The following is a 6,896-nucleotide window of genomic DNA, read 5'->3' on the forward strand; positions in this document are numbered from 1 at the left end:
CAGATACAATTTGCTGGAACACTAAAGACACACAGAAATCTGCTGGTTTAATTTAAGACAGGATTTTTTGTTAAACTATTCAAAAGTAACAAATATTTCAAAAAGTTTGTACAAAGAAGTTTTAGGAAGACTGCTCTGTTAACCCGCTAGCCACACACAGCTTGATTTCAGAGGTTCAAGTGAACTCCTGAAACTTTTCTAACTCTTATACTTGAATTTCATTTTCAAGAAAATGAAATTATCATCACAATTGATGAACATTTAAATAAATTGATGATAACACATAACGAAAAAAATTAGATTGTTTAGATCCATTAAGTCACACACAAAGCTTATCCCCAGCTGAGGCACATGACTGACTAGAGTCATCTCTTTTGTTAGTGTGCTCTGCTCTGGTTTTTGTATTATGGACTGATGAGGCAGGGATGCAAACATTTCAAAAATACCACATTTTTAGGCCAAAGTCATCAAGAATGTATAAACTATTCTCACAATTTTTCTCATTTTGATAAACAGGCAAGCACATAAAATTATCACAAACATTTCTGTCTTCAGCCATGGAGAGTTCAATCTTGCAAAAAACATTCTGGTTCCACTGACTGATATCCAATTCCACAATAGGACTATTCACGTCATCAGGAATGGATGCTTAAATAATTTGCTGAAAATTGGACTAGTCGTTATCTTGAAAACATCTGGGCCAACAGAAGGACTGCAAACCTTGTATTGCTAAAAAAGTACATTTTCCAAAGAACACCAACGTGCTTCTGTTGAACCATATCTACAGAAGCCTCCCTAGGGCTCTTCTGCTTTCTGACAAAGGAAATTCAGAGAAATTTAGATCTCTGTCCTCCACAACTATGTAATGATTCCAAAATTAATTATTGGTATGAACCTAAAGCAAGAACCTCTTACAATTAAAAAAGAAAAAAGAAAAAAAAAACCGAACCCAGTGCTATAGTGACAACTCATTAAGGTCTTAACAGTAATTCAGATTCTAGCCACATAAAAACACTGTAGATTCTCAGCAAATTAATAAATACAACTAAGATCTTCCAATGAGTAAGTAATACACATTGCTCCACTGCACGCGAAACACAGCAGGACTCTTACCACAATAACATGTGTCACTGTTGACAGAGCGCTGTCTCCCGCCATTAGCGTGTGAAGTAGGACGCCATTAGTGCAAAATGTTAACAGTGTCTTTGGAGAAACCCTATTGAACAATTCATGAAGAGACTTCAGTCCTTCACACCATTGAAATCACGCTAGCTTTCCAATACTTAATGAAAATTAAATCATTAACAGCTGCTCACCAGAAACAGAATTAGATTCTGGTTCTCCCAAGGAATTCATGCATCCTATTTGTTGACAAACAATGCCTATTCCCAGAGAGTTCCTAAGGAATCTTAGTGCTTACGCTCCAAACCTTCAGGCAATGAATTAATTAACAAATTAATTAATAAATAAACAATCAAGCCAAATAGAACCTTGAAAAACACTCTATATTGTTTACTTTACTGGAAAAGTCAGCATGGACTGCTTTGGAAAAACAGGTGGCAATTCTTCAGCATATGCTTCCGTATCGTTTTGTATTTGCCCACACCAGACTGAATCCCAAAGAAATCAGCTGATCCTTTTCAAATGCTTTATTTTTTCCTCTTCAAGAACTTCAAAATCTTTAAAAGGTACTATTCTGGTACCTGTGGCAGAGTTAGCTGGGCAAGGAAAAGCAGCGATTGCCACACTCCGCGGCACTGTCACTTTAAGTACTCTGAAGTTCCTTTGTATTAGGAACTCTCACTCTACACCATCCCTCAGGTGTGCTGCTCTGCCTACTTAGCTTCAAAGCAGGAAGAACTTTCGGATCTAACCATGTTAAAAGTAGGGAGAAAAAAAGAGGGGAAAGTGGAGGCTTTATCTGAAAGTAAGATGAAGAATTCCACTCACACACTTCCAACCAGAAAGAAAAAGACCTGCAATTCACTTACCTAAGACAATTTACCACACGAAACTGAAAAGTAGAGGAGGAAAACTGTCTTTTTCACTCTTAAATATTCCATTATCCAAGCAATAACATGCTCTACCTATACTTTACGTACAAGCTTCTACTCGGCTGTATCCCAAATATACGGTAGCTTATATGTACATAAGACCAAAGACAGCAACATGCGATCGACTGGCTATAAGAAATGTCCTGAGTACCTGCTTTCTAATCGGACCTGATAACCAACTGTCTGGCCAATCTTTTCTCCTCTTTCTGCTGCCACTCTTTCAGCCACAGCAACGGCTGCCAGACGTCTCGGCTGAGGGCAAAATATACGACAGGGAGTCCCATTTGTGTAACAGTCGTCCAGAAGGAACTGAGGGATCTGTAAAGAGAAGTGGTTTCAAGTTCCTTGTCAGTTTGATAAAAGTCATAGCTTTTTCACCAGGAAACAATTTAACTGCATTTCAATATTACAGAGGTTGCAAGGCAATTCACAAGAAGATTATCACTGCAAATGTGCTTAAAAGAGTAGAAAGGCAGCAATCACAAATTTCTGATTTTAAGTTCCATCTGTTTCAAAAAAAATAATTTAAGCTTCTCTCTCCTGCTCCAGAGAAATCGATAAAAAATACTTGTAGGTAATCTTTCATTTTATCACAAAAATATTCTACTATAGAACTAGCTTTAGAAGGAAAGAGGCTCTAGAAAATCAGGGCTATTTTCCCTCCAAAGTTTTACGTTACTGTAATGAAAAACTAGTACTGGTCACAAAATTGTGCAGAAATATTTATGCTCTTACTAAGTACCTGCTGGCCTAATAGTTCAAAAGCAAGAAAGGGAATCAGTACACAAGCCTTTCGACTGCAAAGGATAACAAAAAACCTAAAAGCAGCATAAAGAAATCTCTTATTACATAAGTATTAAAAAAATGGCATTAGTGTTTTATAAATACAGTTATAGTTTCATTCCATTAAAGAAACATACTTGTGTAGTTTTTCCAGATCCAGTTTCTCCTACAATCAAAACAACTTTATTATCCTTTATCAGTTTAACAATTTCATCCTGTTTTTCAAAAACTGGTAGCGATTGCCTGAGGGAATCAAACTCCGATTCCCCTCTTTTCACTGGCACCTGGGGGATCCCACTGCTGAGTCGCCCTCCTGTCTTGTTCGCTCCTCTGTTTTCTGTGAAGAGAAGTTAACACTTTACTTGGACAGAAGCAAAAGGAAGTCACTAAACTATGGCTTAGAAATCATACCTGAAAATGAACATTCCTAACTTTGTATGCATGCTTAGAGATGGGATGAATGACAAATGCATCACACATTTACAAGCCATATTCACAGTAGCACAGCCTGTTACAATGCTTGAAATAAGTATCATTCAAAGGAGTTCTTACTTTCCTATATACTTTGAACAAAAACAAACTATGCTGGTAGATTGCTCAGTGTCAAACAAGGTCATACGGAGCAAAAAGAAATAGAAAATAAATGCGAAAAAAAAGCTGCCTGGTGTATTTTCTTGGCTTTCGTATCATATTCACACCTTCACACCTCTACAGTTGGCCTAGAAATAGTCACTGTATAGTTAAACTTTTAAGTTATTCCAAACTAGCAATGTTGTCTCCTGAGAAAAAGATAACTTTACCATGGTTCGGATGCCTTCTTTTACATGCTCTCTGGTCTTTTATGACCTCCCTCCAGTCAGTCTTACACAGCCTAACACTCTAGTCCCCAGGATTTATGTGAAATCGTGCAAATTGAATCACGCTGCATCTAGACTGCTGGACTCACAGGGCACACAGTTGTACATTAGAAACCAGTGCAGCATTGCACGTCTTCAGAGAAGAGCATTTCAAATTCAGTATGGTAAATGCTATTCTGCAATTGCTTAATAATTATTTTCCAGAAGAATTAAAATCTTGGGTAACATGACGGCCTAAGCTCCTCACGACACCAGTTTTAAACGACCCCATTATTACCAACAAAAAGGCAAGAAAAGTAATGGGTTTGTTTTGCTGGTGAGTGTCAGTTGGGTTGGGGCTTGGTGAGTTCTTTAAGCCATGTCAATCACCAGTCCGTATCAAAGCACACATTGAAGATACCAGATTCAAGAGCACACGCATTTCCTCGCTCTGTCTTTGGCCGAAGTTCTGTTCGTTCTTTCCTTGTGACAGGAAATCTCTGAATTAAATTCCAAATTGTACGTTTCGTACTAGAAGTCAAGCAACAAGTCATTTCTGCATGTGTCACTGCTGATGTGTCCTTCTTCCTTACAGTCAGGTATCGATGTGCTCCTTTTCTGGGAGGGAAAAACCCCTAGAAGTATTTTAGGAATAAGCAATCTGTTTACATCTATGTAATGATCTGGCAGTCAGATTATTTTCAAATATAATGTCATACCTAGAAACTTCCAAACAATGTCCTGGGTAGCATAACACAGACCAAAATACCAGAAGCATCCACAACATCCAGCATCAAAAACACACAAAATATTGAACTATGGTTCCTAAACAAGAGCCTCCCTCGTTTATCCACTCGGTACAGCAAGTACAGATACAATTATAATTATTAACATCAAAATTATACTCTCTCTAGAAATTCAACGATGAAAATCAATCGCGATCAAGTTTTAAACACTGATCCCTTGAAAATTTATCACACCCAGAAATACTGAGGAAATCTGGGGAGACTACAGAGGAGTAGAACTCTTGGATTTATTTCCAAGGAAACGTACATTTCTTAAACGAGTAATGCACTAGTACAGCAAAGGAAAAAAGATACAGTTTGTGTCTTCTGAGGTATTTTATTTTTCTCACCTGTTTGAATCTCAGTTCAAGTATTCTCTCAACAAACAGCGCATGGAAAACAATGCAGACCTTGGTCAGAAGTCCTTTGGATTGACCCACAAAATCCACAAAACATTACAAAGGCAAGCCACTTCAAACTAACCATGCACAAAGATACTTATTTTTATCTGAAACTTTTCTCTCTAGCACCGTTCCCTGCAACAGGGCTCAATATGCTAGGAACACGCATCATTTTAAGTAATGAAATTCCATCAAAAAAACCACAATAAAATTCAATCTCTAACTCACCCTTTGCTTTAAGATATCAGCCCGAGAGACCGACTGAGACAGTGAACAAACACTCTTTCTGTACTCGTGAAAGAAGAAGGAAATTCCATTTCTAGAAAGACAATGAAAGAAGAACACAGAACCACACAAGGCAGTGTATTCTTAGAAACACAGAATCATTGAGGTTGGAAAAGACTGCTGACATCATTAAGTCAAATCATTGGCCCAGCCCATGGGGTTGGAAGGGACCTCAAAGCTCATCCAGTCACAAGCCTGCTTCCACTGGATCAGGCTGCCCAAAGCCTCACCCAGCCTGGCCTGGAACACCTTCAGGGATGGGACAGCCACAACGTCCCTGGACAATATGTGCCAGTGCCTCACCACTTATGGTGAAGAAATTCCTCCTTATGTCCAGCCTAAACCTGCCCCTCTCCAGTTTACACCCGCTCCCCCTCATCCTATCCCCACAAGCCTTTGTGAACAGCCCCTCCCCAGCTTTCCTGTAGCCCCTTCAGGTACTGGAAGGTCGCTCTAAGCCCTTCTCAGAGCCTTCTCTTCTCCAGCCTGAACAAGCCCACTGTCTCAGCCACCCCTGGGCCCTGAACAGTGTCCCCAAAGACCACATCTGCACCTTCTCTTAACATTCGCCGGAAGGAGCCTCCCTCACTCCCTGGGTAGCCTGTTCCACTCTTTCCTAAGGCATTCCTCCCTTGTTCTCTGCTCTCACCCCCTCAGTGCATCCCAGGTCGTTCCTTCTCCCACTTGTCCCTCCAGAGAAGAGCCTGGCTCCCCCTCTCCATCACCTCCTTCCAGGCCCTTCAGCAGTGCTCGGGGCTCCCCTCAGCCTCCTCCAGGCTCAGCAGCCCCAGCTTCCTAAGCTGGGAGGAAGCATCAATCTGCTGGAGGGTAGGGAAGGCTCTGCAGAGGGATCTGAACAGGCTGGACCGCTGGGCCGAGACCAATGGGATGAGGGTGAACAAGGCCAAATGCTGGGTCCTGCACTTGGGGCACAACAACCCTGTGCAGCTACAGACCAGGAGAAGAGTGACTGGAGAGCTGCACGGAAGAGAAGGACCTGGGGGTGTTGATTGACAGCGGCTGAACATGAGCCAGCAGTGTGCCCAGGGGGCCAAGAAGGCCAATGGCATGAAACCGTTTCGTGTCAGAAACAGCGCGACCAGCAAGCCCCACGGAGGTGATTCTCCCCTTATACTAAGCACTGGGGAGACCACACCTTGAATTCTGTGCTCAGTTCTGGGCCCCTCACCACAAGGAGGATGTTGAGGCTCTGGAGTGTGTCCAGAGAAGAGCAACGAAGCTGGTGAGGGGCTGGAGAACAAGTCTGACGAGGAGCAGCTGAGAGAGCAAAGGGTGTTTAGCCTGGAGAAGAGGAGGCTGAGGGGAGACCTTCTTGCTCTCTACAACTGCCTGAAAGGAGGTTGTGGAGAGAAGGGAGCTGGGCTCTTCTCCCCAGTGACAGGGGACAGGACAAGAGGGAATGGCCTGAAGCTCCGCCAGGGGAGGTTCAGAGTGGAGAGCAGGACAAAGTGTCTCACAGAGAGGGTGATGGGGCCCTGGCAGAGGCTGCCCAGGGAGTCCCCATCCCTGGAGGGGTTTCGAAGACAGGTGGACGAGACCTCCTGGTTTAGTGGCAGATAAGACGGGTTGGACTAGATGATCCAAGAGGTCCTTTCCAAGCCCGTGATTGAATGATCCCCTCAGCCGCTCCTCCCCCAAGCTCCTCCCGCCTTTCCCCCCTTTCCCTCCCCCCTTTCTCGGGGTGCCGAGGGCAGAAGGGAGCCGCCCCTCCCCACCCCCCCGCCCCACACC

General features: G+C 42.6%; 1 protein-coding gene across 1 annotated transcript in view; it reads right to left on the minus strand.

Moving 5' to 3' along the window:
- The window catches only part of LOC128850388 (3'-5' RNA helicase YTHDC2-like), a 47,812-nt gene extending 45,442 nt beyond the window's left edge, over positions 1 to 2,370 (minus strand). The window contains exons 1-2 of the mRNA XM_054054217.1: positions 2,206 to 2,370; positions 1,114 to 1,216 (exon numbers count right to left, since the gene is read on the minus strand). The gene's annotated coding sequence lies outside the window, so the exon portion shown is untranslated. The remainder of the gene's footprint in view (positions 1 to 1,113; positions 1,217 to 2,205) is intronic.
- Positions 2,371 to 6,896: the final 4,526 nt, after the last annotated feature.

The sequence above is a fragment of the Cuculus canorus genome, chromosome Z, assembly GCF_017976375.1.
Source record: "Cuculus canorus isolate bCucCan1 chromosome Z, bCucCan1.pri, whole genome shotgun sequence".
Classification (NCBI taxonomy): domain Eukaryota; kingdom Metazoa; phylum Chordata; class Aves; order Cuculiformes; family Cuculidae; genus Cuculus; species Cuculus canorus.